The sequence below is a fragment of the Salmo salar genome, chromosome ssa27 (assembly GCF_905237065.1).
Source record: "Salmo salar chromosome ssa27, Ssal_v3.1, whole genome shotgun sequence".
Classification (NCBI taxonomy): Eukaryota; Metazoa; Chordata; class Actinopteri; order Salmoniformes; family Salmonidae; genus Salmo; species Salmo salar.
The window spans coordinates 30,252,484-30,265,608 of record NC_059468.1 but is presented as its reverse complement, the minus strand read 5'-3'; positions in this window follow the sequence as shown (position 1 = coordinate 30,265,608).

The window sequence follows — 13,125 nt, the reverse complement described above, 5'->3', positions numbered from 1 at the left end:
TGGCGTCTGTAAAAGGGAGAAATACTATTACAATTAGTGTTGCTCCTGCTTGGTTGTCGCACTGACATACTGTCCTATTAAAGGGATGTTCTACTGTATTTCACTGAAGCCCCCCGATATGAACCCTTGTGTTGTAATGTACAAGCATTTCAGTGGCTTTCAACACTGTTGAAGAGACCATAAAGAGTTTGCAATGATTTAGCTTTGAGTTGACCTCTCTCTGTAAAACACTCTACACTCCACCATTATGTGGATATCCAAAATCTGTGATAATGGGCATTTTAAAAAGTGGCTGCTAGTAACACCACACAGTGTGGATTGTGTTCCAAATGGCACCCTGTTCCCTATATAATACACTACTAAAAGGCACCCTATTCCCTATATAATGCACTACTAAAAGGCACCCTACTCCCTATATAATACATTACTGAAAGGCACCCTATTCCCTATATAATTTACTACACAGGGAATAGGGTGCCATTTGGGATGCATTCAAACTACACAGATCACTGTGTTAAGAGGTTAGCCCTCCATGTAATTCAATCAAGTCAAATCAAAATGATTGTGGACACTAAAATAGAATAGTAATATATAATTGATAATCACCTCTGTAGTTCTGATTAGGGGATTGATGATATATTAATGTCTTCATATCTACAGTAAGCACTTTGGTCCGCTGTAGCTCATTTGGGAGAGCTTGGCACTTGTACCGCCAGGGTTGTGGGTTCGATTCCCGGAGCCACCCATACGAGAAATGTATGTACGCATGACTGCAAGTCACATTGGATGGCATGTATTATGATACGACTTTATGGTAAAACAGCTCAGTATAAAACAACTATGTTTCAAAAAAGCAGATGAACACTTCTTCTCAAGAATGATAACAAACTAGTCCCTGTGTGGGGTAACAAACTAGTCCCTGTGTGGGGTAACAAACTCCAGGCTTCCTCTCAAAGTCAAGTTGTCTCCAAAACGCCTTTTTTTACACATTTGCACGTTTTCATTCCAACTCCCTTCTATTAGCACTTCTAAAAGGCCAGTGTACACTGTCTGTCTGTCTGTCTGTCTGTCTGTCTGTCTGTCTGTCTGTCTGTCTGTCTGTCTGTCTGTCTGTCTGTCTGTCTGTCTGTCTGTCTGTCTGTCTGTCTGTCTGTCTGGACGGCTGATCTCCTACGCCCCAGGCCTCTGAGATTGGCATCTATGAAAAGCTCCCATTGTTTACAACCCCCCCTGCCCAGAAACAGTGCTTTTCTCTGGGTGCAGGATCTCTCCATGTGCCTGTCTCAGAGGTATCTGTAGCCAACCCCCTCCCAGTGCGTGATCCACACTGTGGTTTCTCTGGACATGTGTGCATGGGTGTAATTTTCACCCCTTCTTCCTGAAGTAGGCACACACATATACACACACATACTGAATTATTGGATAATTTGGGTCACTTTTCACCCGGTCCCTTTGCACAAATGACAGAGGCAGAGCAGGCCTCCAGCTGGTGACCGTGTTTCAGAGAACTTACCCCACCCCCATATGGTAGATAGACAGACAGACAGACAGACAGACAGACAGACAGACAGACAGACAGACAGACAGACATAGACACACACACATACAGTACATGCAGACAGACACACTGAGTGTACAAAACATTAATAACACCTGCTCTTTCCATGACATAGACTGATATGATCCCTTATTAAATCCTCTTCAATCAGTGCAGATAAAAGGGAGGAGACAGGTTAAAGAAGGATTTTTATGTATTGAGACAGTTGAGACATGGATTGTGTATGTGTGCCATTCAGAGGGTGACTAGTCAAGACAAAAGATTTAAGTGCCTTTGAACAGGGTATGGTAGTAGGTGCCAGGCGGTTTGTGTCAAGAACTGCAAAGTTACTGGATCTTTCACACTCAACAGTTTCCTGTGTGTATCAAGAATGTTCCACCACCCAAAGGACATCCAGCCAACTTGACACAACTGTGGGAAGCATTGGAGTCAACATGGGCCAGCATCCCTGTGGAAAGCTTTCGACACCTTGTAGAGTCCATGCCCTGACAAATTGAGGCTGTTCTGAGTGCAAAGGGGGGGGGGTGCAGCTCAATATTAGGAAGGGGTTCTCTTTGTGTCTTCCTGTATGACTCCCTCCCCATGCTAGCATCTTGCAGAAAATGTGGTTGATCTTCCTCTCTCTCTCTCTCTCTCTTCTCTCTCTCTCCCTCTTTACGTTTTTCTCTCCCACCATCTATCTATTCCAGATCATGTATCTTTCTCCCTGGCCACGACGCCACACAGCTCCACTTATTCACGGTCCTTGGGAACAAAAACAACACATTGCCTTGTTCTCTCCACATCTTAATGAGCAGCTATAAGTTTGATAATTATACTTTGAGCCTTTTACATGGGTTACTTTGGTTTGAATGGTTTCGTCAGAGAAGCCATTGACTTGTCTCTCTGGGATGGGCTGTGTGATTGACTGACAGCTAACCCCTCCCCGGTTAAGGCTGTAAAAGTGAGAACAGCGTGGATCAATTCTCTCTGGTTGTTAGAAATGTGTCCCCGAATGCCACCAGCAATTACAGCTAGGCCATGAGGACCACATACGTCGCTCCTAATCTATTCCATAACTTATCAACATATGTAGCCCATTAATGGGCTCTGCGGAGAGAGCGCCGCGGAGCCGCCCAGACTTGGAGTTTCTCTGGTGGCGGAAGCGAATCTGTTTAGGATTAGAGAAATAACAGTGTGGCTGACACTGAAGCGTCCAACATCCCTCCGAGCCACGGAGAGAGGAAAAACCCCAAACGACCGTATGCCAGAATCTGTTGACATTCTGCTCTGTTTTGGCTGAGCCAAATTTTCACCCAGGCCACCTCTTCTTCGTTTCTTGAGGCTGAAAAGTGCAGGGTTGAGGTCAATTCATTTTCAATTCAGTTAGTTCAGAAGATGCTGGAATTGAGTAAGTAAAAATACTTTGAAGTACTACTTAAGTCGTTTTTTGTGGTATCTGTACATAACTTTACTGTTTACATTTTTGACAATTTTTACTCTGTTGTGACTTTACTTTCATTAATCTGATGACTGTTATTTATCTAATCAACTAACTATGTTTAATTGTTACCTGATTAAATGAATCAGGTAACAATTAATTCATTAGGATTTGGGGCACCACGAGAGTGGTTCTTTAAAGAGTTACCATCTCCCATATTAAACTCTAAAGGTCTTTACCTATCACATCCATAAACAGTTAACTTATTAATCATAACCTAATATCATGATTCTGAACAGTCGTAACCTTGCATCTGCAAAAACCCAAGCCTTACTTATGATTCAGTACTACACAAATTGGTTTAATTATTTATTTACTTGCTAACTAAATGGTAACACAGGATAAACATACACACTTAATACATAAAAAAAGGTCCCTAGTGGACTGACACAACATGGCAGCTTGTTACACGAGAGAGAGAGATAATACTTTGGTACATTTAGAAACTATTCTCACTGTAATCATATACTTTGCACACGAACCGCCACCATCTTTGAGTAAGAAATCATGAATGTATTTACGTGAAATGTCTTGTTTCTTTGTGTATTTCAGTCGGAACCAGTCCGATATCCGGTGACTTGTCGTGTAGTCCTGAACAGAGCTACAGAGTTTATTCTACTTCCATTCGCTCTGGAAGATGCTTCTTTGAAGATAGGCTAGTCAACCGTGTCGATGGTTCCCAGTGGGGTGATGAGAGTAGCGTACTATGGTGGTTTGAGTATTTAAATTCACTTTTTTAGATACTTCACTTAGGGCAGCTTATCAGCCATATCAGTGATTGTCCGGGAGGTGACTTCATCATCTTTACCTCGTGTTGAGATTCAGAGTTTGAACCACTTTGGACGTCAGCTGCAGCTCCACGTCTCTCTGGTCTGATATGTTCATTCTTAACCCATCATTTTATACAGTTAGTTCAAAAATGCAGTTCCGTCTGGCCGAAACGCTCCCTGACCTCACTCAAGGGCGTGGCTTGTCACTGTGCAAAGTTATGTAAAACAGTTTTCTCTTATGGCGCTGAAAATCATGTCCCTCTCTTAACAAAAACACTATCATAATTTTTCATATTCCATGCACAACTCTTCGGATGGACACTTCACACATATAGTGTGTATACATTTCAAGTTACAATATTTTCTTTATAACAACCAAACCGACATCCGTGTTCTTTTAGGTCACCTCTGACCATTCCCCACGTTCTATGTTAAAATATTGTTCCAGTATTCACTTTAGAACGTGTTAGCATTTTGGCGGGAAAAAGTATGTGAAATGAAGGCACATTCCTCTGGTGAATATTGGAGAGGGAGATGCTGAATGGGCGTGAGGTGTTAACCCCCACCAGGTCCCTCCTTCCCCCTCTGTGGGTGAGAGGGGGTCTGGTTGAAGTTATTTATTGCAAAGCTGATCTGACCTATTTGGATCCTTACAGGACAGTCATGACAATTCCTACATTGCTAAAGAAAATATGTACTTTTTCCTCCCATACATTTTCCCTGACACCCAAAAGTACTCATTATATTTTGAATGCTCAGACAGGACAGCAATATGGTACAATTCACGCAACTATCAATATAATGCGTTGTTATACCTTCTGCCGCTGATCTGGTAGACTTACTATGACTGGGTCAATATGACAATCGACGGCTGCACCATCCAATCCAACTCCACAGTCAGGAACCTTGGTGTTACATTTGAACCCCACATCTGGAACATCACCAAGTCAGCTTTCTTCCACCTCAAAAACACCTCCCGACTCAGACCCTTGCTCACTGACCCCACTGCTGAAACCCTCATTCACGCCTTTATCACACCTGGATTACTGCAACGCCATTCTCTATGGACACCCTGCCAAAACACTGGACAGACTTCAACATATTCAAAATTCAGCTGCATGAGTTCTCACACACACCAGACCTTGGGACCAGGGGCGGAAATCCCGGGGGGGATGGGGGGGACACGACCCCCCCATCCTGGGAAAAATATGATTTGTCCCCCCCAATATATTACTGAAACATAACTATGTAATTTAAATAATATTAATAATACGCAATGAAAGCAATTGTGCTGATTATAGACACTTAATAGCTCGTTTTTAAGTTTCAAACGATTGCGACCCCCCCACCCTTTGCCTCACAATGGTTTGATCCACTGCCAGTTCCTTAGCTTGCGAGGTAACATAGAGGTCGTATCTACTGTCTGAAAGGCACTCAATGCACGTAACTGACGTGAGGTTAACCCAGTCAATCGCGCACACACACTAGCTGAATATGCAGAGCTAGCGCGCAAATATTAACTATTAAGCTAGCTAGTACCTATTCCATTTATGTGGCGTCGTCAAAGATGGAATCTTTGATCAGCATGCATGTAAGTTAGTGCTTCAAAGTCCCTGTGATAAGGTTAGCGATAAACTGAACAGAACTACACTCTCTTCTACCATTGTTTTAAATATATTTAATGGTCTCGTTGCAAAAGCTAAATTGTCGCAAGGGAACTTTTATTTATATATTTTATTTCACCTTTATTTAACCCGGGTAGCAAAGATTATAGCAAACACCACTGAATTGGTGCTCGCTAGCTTTGCAAATTCAGCTATTGTTAGAAGCCAGCCAATATGAAACAAACTATTAAAATTACAAAAGGTTGCAGCATATGTTGTGTAAATGGTGAACTCATACAGCTGTCAACTCATACAGCTGTCAACCTTTTAGATCGAAGCCCATATAGAATGATAGAAGATAAGATGATAGAAGCCCATCTCCTACTGTAAATAACCTACATACTGTGTGTGTGTAGCCAACCAGGTAGAAAAATGGCAGAAAAATGGCAGAAAAAAGACGGACATCAGAGTATTTTTCAGTACACCAAAACGCAAAGTAAGAACCCTAGTAGCCTAATATCTCAAAGACTAGTTGATAAAATGTTCATAAGAAAGAAATGAAATTCTAATGGAAATGTTTCACAATGATGTCATTAGGCAGAGCAGGCAAAAGATGGCACACAGACAGCAGAGTTGGGGACAGATATGCAGGGACAGACTGGCAGAGACAGGGAGTCTCAGGTAAGTTTGTTGAGTCTTTGTTTGGCAACATTATGAAAGGTTCTCAATTTTTTTACTTGTAAAATAGGAACATAATTGGAAAATGCCACTCTCAACTTAAACTGGTGACTGAACTAAGATTCGTTAAAGGCAATGGTATTGCTGTTGTGATTAGTTGTGTAGTTTTGGGTACCGGTAGTTAGGAGTACGGCAAACACCTTATTTCTTTGGTTCCTCAATATACATTTACCATATTAAACGTAGGCTATGTGTTACAGCACTACTTTTGGTGTCCCCCTCAGGAATTGCTCTTGAGAAAATGTAATGTAATTGTCCCCTCCAAAGTTGATATCAGATTTTTGCCCCTGCTTGGGACCACATCACCCCCACCCTCATCAAAATCCACTGGCTCCCACTTCAATACAGGATCATTGCTCATGCTCACCTACAAGGCACTCAATTAACTGGCACCCACATATTTTACTGACCTCCTGCATTCCTACACTCCCACCTGTTCACTGGCCTCCTTACCATCCCTCGCACCAGGGTCCAATCCATGGGAGACCAGGCCTTTAGCAGGGCAGCTCCCCAACTCTGGAACTCCCTCCCTCTCCATGTCAGAACCTCACAATACATTCACATATTCTAGTCCACACCTCTTCACACAGGTTACCCGGATTCTCTGTTGTCTTAGCCTTTATCCCCTGTCTAGTTCACTTCCTTGGTTAGTCTGTCATCATGTTTAGTGTTCTCCATGGTTAGTCTGTCCCCATGTTTAGTGTTCTCCATGGTTAGTCTGTCCCCATGTTTAGTGTTCTCCCTGGTTAGTCTGTCCCCATGTTTAGTGTTCTCCATGGTTAGTCTGTCCCCATGTTTAGTGTTCTCCATGGTTAGTCTGTCCCCATGTTTAGTGTTCTCCCTGGTTAGTCTGTCATCATGTTTAGTGTTCTCCATGGTTAGTCTGTCCCCATGTTTAGTGTTCTCCATGGTTAGTCTGTCCCCATGTTTAGTGTTCTCCCTGGTTAGTCTGTCCCCATGTTTAGTGTTCTCCCTGGTTAGTCTGTCATCATGTTTAGTGTTCTCCATGGTTAGTCTGTCATCATGTTTAGTGTTCTCCCTGGTTAGTCTGTCATCATGTTTAGTGTTCTCCCTGGTTAGTCTGTCATCATGTTTAGTGTTCTCCATGGTTAGTCTGTCATCATGTTTAGTGTTCTCCCTGGTCAGTCTGTCATCATGTTTAGTGTTCTCCATGGTTAGTCTGTCCCCATGTTTAGTGTTCTCCATGGTTAGTCTGTCCCCATGTTTAGTGTTCTCCCTGGTTAGTCTGTCATCATGTTTAGTGTTCTCCCTGGTCAGTCTGTCCCCATGTTTAGTGTTCTCCATGGTTAGTCTGTCCCCATGTTTAGTGTTCTCCCTGGTTAGTCTGTCCCCATGTTTAGTGTTCTCCCTGGTCAGTCTGTCATCATGTTTAGTGTTCTCCATGGTTAGTCTGTCCCCATGTTTAGTGTTCTCCCTGGTTAGTCTGTCCCCATGTTTAGTGTTCTCCCTGGTTAGTCTGTCCCCATGTTTAGTGTTCTCCCTGGTTAGTCTGTCTTCATGTTTAGTGTTCTCCCTGGTTAGTCTGTCATCATGTTTAGTGTTCTCCCTGGTTAGTCTGTCATCATGTTTAGTGTTCTCCATGGTTAGTCTGTCCCCATGTTTAGTGTTCTCCCTGGTTAGTCTGTCATCATGTTTAGTGTTCTCCATGGTTAGTCTGTCATCATGTTTAGTGTTCTCCCTGGTTAGTCTGTCCCCATGTTTAGTGTTCTCCATGGTTAGTCTGTCCTCATGTTTAGTGTTCTCCATGGTTAGTCTGTCATCATGTTTAGTGTTCTCCCTGGTCAGTCTGTCATCATGTTTAGTGTTCTCCCTGGTTAGTCTGTCTTCATGTTTAGTGTTCTCCATGGTTAGTCTGTCCCCATGTTTAGTGTTCTCCATGGTTAGTCTGTCATCATGTTTAGTGTTCTCCCTGGTTAGTCTGTCATCATGTTTAGTGTTCTCCATGGTTAGTCTGTCATCATGTTTAGTGTTCTCTATGGTTAGTCTGTCATCATGTTTAGTGTTCTCCCTGGTTAGTCTGTCATCATGTTTAGTGTTCTCCATGGTTAGTCTGACCCCATGTTTAGTGTTCTCCATGGTTAGTCTGTCATCATGTTTAGTGTTCTCCATGGTTAGTCTGTCATCATGTTTAGTGTTCTCCCTGGTTAGTCTGACCCCATGTTTAGTGTTCTCCATGGTTAGTCTGTCCCCATGTTTAGTGTTCTCCATGGTTAGTCTGTCCCCATGTTTAGTGTTCTCCCTGGTCAGTCTGTCATCATGTTTAGTGTTCTCCATGGTTAGTCTGTCATCATGTTTAGTGTTCTCCCTAGTTAGTCTGACCCCATGTTTAGTGTTCTCCATGGTTAGTCTGTCCCCATGTTTAGTGTTCTCCATGGTTAGTTTGCCATCATGTTTAGTGTTCTCCATGGTTAGTCTGTCCCCATGTTTAGTGTTCTCCCTGGTCAGTCTGTCCCCATGTTTAGTGTTCTCCCTGGTCAGTCTGTCCCCATGTTTAGTGTTCTCCCTGGTTAGTCTGTCATCATGTTTAGTGTTCTCCCTGGTCAGTCTGTCATCATGTCTAGTGTTCTCCATGGTTAGTCTGTCATCATGTTTAGTGTTCTCCATGGTTAGTCTGTCATCATGTTTAGTGTTCTCCATGGTTAGCCTGTCATCATGTTTAGTGTTCTCCCTGGTTAGTCTGTCATCATGTTTAGTGTTCTCCCTGGTTAGTCTGTCCCCATGTTTAGTGTTCTCCATGGTTAGTCTGTCATCATGTTTAGTGTTCTCCATGGTTAGTCTGTCATCATGTTTAGTGTTCTCCATGGTTAGTCTGTCATCATGTTTAGTGTTCTCCATGGTTAGTCTGTCACCATGTTTAGTGTTCTCCATGGTTAGTCTGTCACCATGTTTAGTGTTCTCCCTGGTTAGTCTGTCATCATGTTTAGTGTTCTCCATGGTTAGTCTGTCCCCATGTTTAGTGTTCTCCATGGTTAGTCTGTCATCATGTTTAGTGTTCTCCATGGTTAGTCTGTCCCCATGTTTAGTGTTCTCCATGGTTAGTCTGTCATCATGTTTAGTGTTCTCCATGGTTAGTCTGTCCCCATGTTTAGTGTTCTCCATGGTTAGTCTGTCCCCATGTTTAGTGTTCTCCCTGGTTAGTCTGTCCCCATGTTTAGTGTTCTCCATGGTTAGTCTGTCCCCATGTTTAGTGTTCTCCCTGGTTAGTCTGTCCCCATGTTTAGTGTTCTCCCTAGTTAATCTGACCCCATGTTTAGTGTTCTCCCTAGTTAGTCTGACCCCATGTTTAGTGTACTTTTATATACTTACTTATTTAATTTGATTGTATTGCTTTTTGTCCTGCTGATTTGATTGTGTATGTAAAGTGACTGGGTGTCGTGAATAGCACTTACAATTACATATTTATTATCATTATTATTATCATTATCACTAAACACATACTGCATTTGTAAATGATGTCTGTGTGTTGGAGTGTGTCCCTGACTGTCAGTAAATTGTGCCGGCTGCTTTGCTTAATTTACGTAATATGATTACTCAAGTATGACAATGTATTACTTTTTCTACCACTGTACTTACAATGCCTTTGGGAAAGTATTCAGACCCCTTGCCTTTTCCACATTTGTTACGTTACATCCTTATTCTAAAATTGGTTAAATAATAAAAATCCCTCAGCAATCTACTCACAATACCAAAGAATGACAATGCGAAAAACATGTTTTTAGAAATTTTGGCAAATGTATTACATACACATAAAAAATACTTTATTTACATAAGTATTCAGATCCTTTGCAATGAGAATCGAAATTAAGCTCAGGTGCATCCTGTTTCCATTGATCATCCTTGAGATGTTTCTACAACTTGATTGGAGTCCACTTGTGGTAAATTCAATTAATTGGACATGATTTGTAAAGGCTCACACCTGTCTATATGAGGTCCCACAGTTGACAGTACATGTCAGAGCAAAAACCATGCCATGAGGTCGAAGGATTTGTCCGTAGAGCGCAGAGACACGATTGTGGCGAGGGGAAGGGTACCAGAAAATGTCTGCAGCATGTAAGGTCCCCAAGAACACAGTGGCCTCCATCTTTCTTGAATGGAAGAAGTTTGGAACCACCAAAGAATCTTCCTAGAGCTGGCCGCTGTGCCAAACCAAGCAGTCGTGGAAGAAGGACCAAGAACCCGATGGTCAATCTGACAGAGCTCTACAGTTCCTCTGTGGAGATGGGAGAACCTTCCAGAAGGACAACCATCTCTGCAGCACTCCACCCATCAGGCCTTTATGGGAGAGTGGCCAAACAGAAGCCACTCCTCATTAATAAGCACATGAAAGCCCACTTGGAGTTTGCCAAAAGGCACGTAAAGACTCTCAGACCATGAGAAACAAGGTTCTTTGGTCTGATGAAATCAAGATTGAACTATTTGGCCTGAATGCCAAGCGACACATCTGACATGTACTGTCAATTTTTCAGCGGCAGGGACTGGGAGACTAGTCAGGATCGAGGCATAGATGAATGGAGAAAAGTACAGCGAGATCCTTGATGAAAACCTGCTCCAGAGCGTTCAGGACCCCAGACTGGGGCAAAGGTTTACCTTTCAACAGGATAACGACCTTAAGCACACAGCCAAGACAATGCAGGAGTGGCTTTGGGACAAGTCTCTGAATGTCCTTGAGTGGCCCAGCCAGAGCCTGGACTTGAACCCGATCGAACATCTCTGGAGAGACCTGAAAATAGCTGTGCAGCATCGCTCCCCATCCAACTTGATAGAGCTTGAGAGGATCTGCAGAGAAGAATGGGAGAAACTCCCCAAATAAAGGTGTGCCAAGCTTGTAGCGTCATACCCAAAAGACTCAATGCTGTAATCACTGCTAAAAGTGCTTCAACTAAGTACTGAGTAAAGGGTCTGAATACTTACAGTTGAAGTCGGAAGTTTACATACACTTAGGTTGGAGTCATTAAAACTTGTTTTTCAACCACTCCACACATTTCTTGTTAACAAACTATAGTTGTGGCAAGTCGGTTAGGACATCTACTTTGTGCACGACACAAGTAATTTTTCCAACAATTGTTTACAGACAGATTATTTTACTTATAATTCAGTGTATCATAATTCCAGTGGGTCAGAAGTTTACATACACTAAGTTGACTGTGCCTTTAAACAGCTTGGAAAATTCCCAAACATTTGAGTCAATTCGAGGTGTACCTGTGGATGTATTTCAAGGCCTACCTTCAAACTCAGTGCCTCTTTGCTTGACATCATGGGAAAATCAAAAGAAATCAGCCAAGACCTCAGAAAAGAATTGTAGACCTCCACAAGTCTGGTTCATCCTTGGGAGCATTTTCCAAACGCCTGAAGGTACCACGTTCATCTGTACAAACAATAGTACGCTAGTATAAACACCATGGGACCACGCAGCCATCCTACCGCTCAGGAAGGAGACTCGTTCTGTCTTCTAGAGATGGACATACTTTGGTGCGAAAAGTGTGAATCAATCCCAGAACAACAGCAAAGGACCTTGTGAGGATACTGGAGGAAATGGGTACAAAAGTATCTATATCCACAGTAAAACGAGCCCTATATCGACATAACCTGAAAGGCTGCTCAGCAAGGAAGAAGCCACTGCTCCAAAACCGCCATAAAAAAAGCCAGACTACAGTTTACAACTGCACATGGAGACAAAGATTGTACTTTTTGGAGAAATGTCCTCTGGTCTGATGAAACAAAAATAGAACTGTTTGGCCATAATAACCATCGTTATGTTTGGAGGAAAAAGGGGGATGCTTGCAAGCCGAAGAACACCATCTCAACCATGAAGCATGGGGGTGCAGCATCATGTTGTGGGGGTGCTTTGCTGCAGGAGGGGACTGGTGCCCTTCACAAAATAGATGGCATTATGAGGAAGGAAAATTATGTGGATATATTGAAGCAACTTCTCAAGACAGTCAGGAAGTTAAAGCTTGGTCGCAAATGGGTCTTCCAAATGGGCTATGACCCCAAGCATACTTCCAAAGTTGTGGCAAAATGGCTTAAGGACAACAAAGTCAAGGTATTGGAGTGGCCATCACAAAGCCCTGACCTCAATCCTATAGAAAATTTGTGGGCAGAACTGAAAAAGCGTATGCGAACAAGGAGGCCTACAAACCTGACTCAGTTACACCAGCTCTGTCAGGAGGAATGGGCCAAAATTCACCCAACTTATTGTGGGAAGCTTGTGGAAGGCTTCCCGGAACGTTTGACCCAAGTTAAACAATTGAATGGCGATGCTACCAAATACTAATTGAGTGTATGTAAACATCTGACCCACTGGGACCGTGATGAAAGATATACAAGCTGAAACAAATCATTCTCTCTACTATTATTCTGACATTTCACATTCTTAAAATGAGGTGGCGATCCTAACTGACCTAAGACAGGGAATTTTTACTAGGATTAAATGTCAGGAATTGTGAAAACTGAGTTTAAATATATTTGGCTAAGGTGTATGTAAACTTCCGACTTCAGCTGTATGTAAATGTGATATTTCATTTTATTTATTTTTTATAAATGAGCAAAGAAAATCGTAAAACCTGTTTTTGCTTTGTCATAATGGGGTATTGTGTGTAGATTGATGAGGGGAAAAAACTATTATATCCATTTTAGATTAAGGCTGTAACTTTCCGAAGGCACTGTAAGTACATTTAATACCAGGTACTTTAAGACTTTTACTCAAGTAGTATTTTACTGGGTGACTTTCACGTTTACTTGATGAGTCGTTTTCCATTCATGTATCTTCTCTTACTCAAGTATGACAATTGAGTACTTTTTCCACCACTGGAATTTTATTTTCAATCAAGACTTTTCAGTTGGAGGATTAGAGTTTCAGATCAGCTTCTGAATTGTCTGATATGATCTTAACCCTGGTTGAAATCACTGTGTATTCATGATAGGATATTCTTCTCTCAGACTAAATCTCTTACA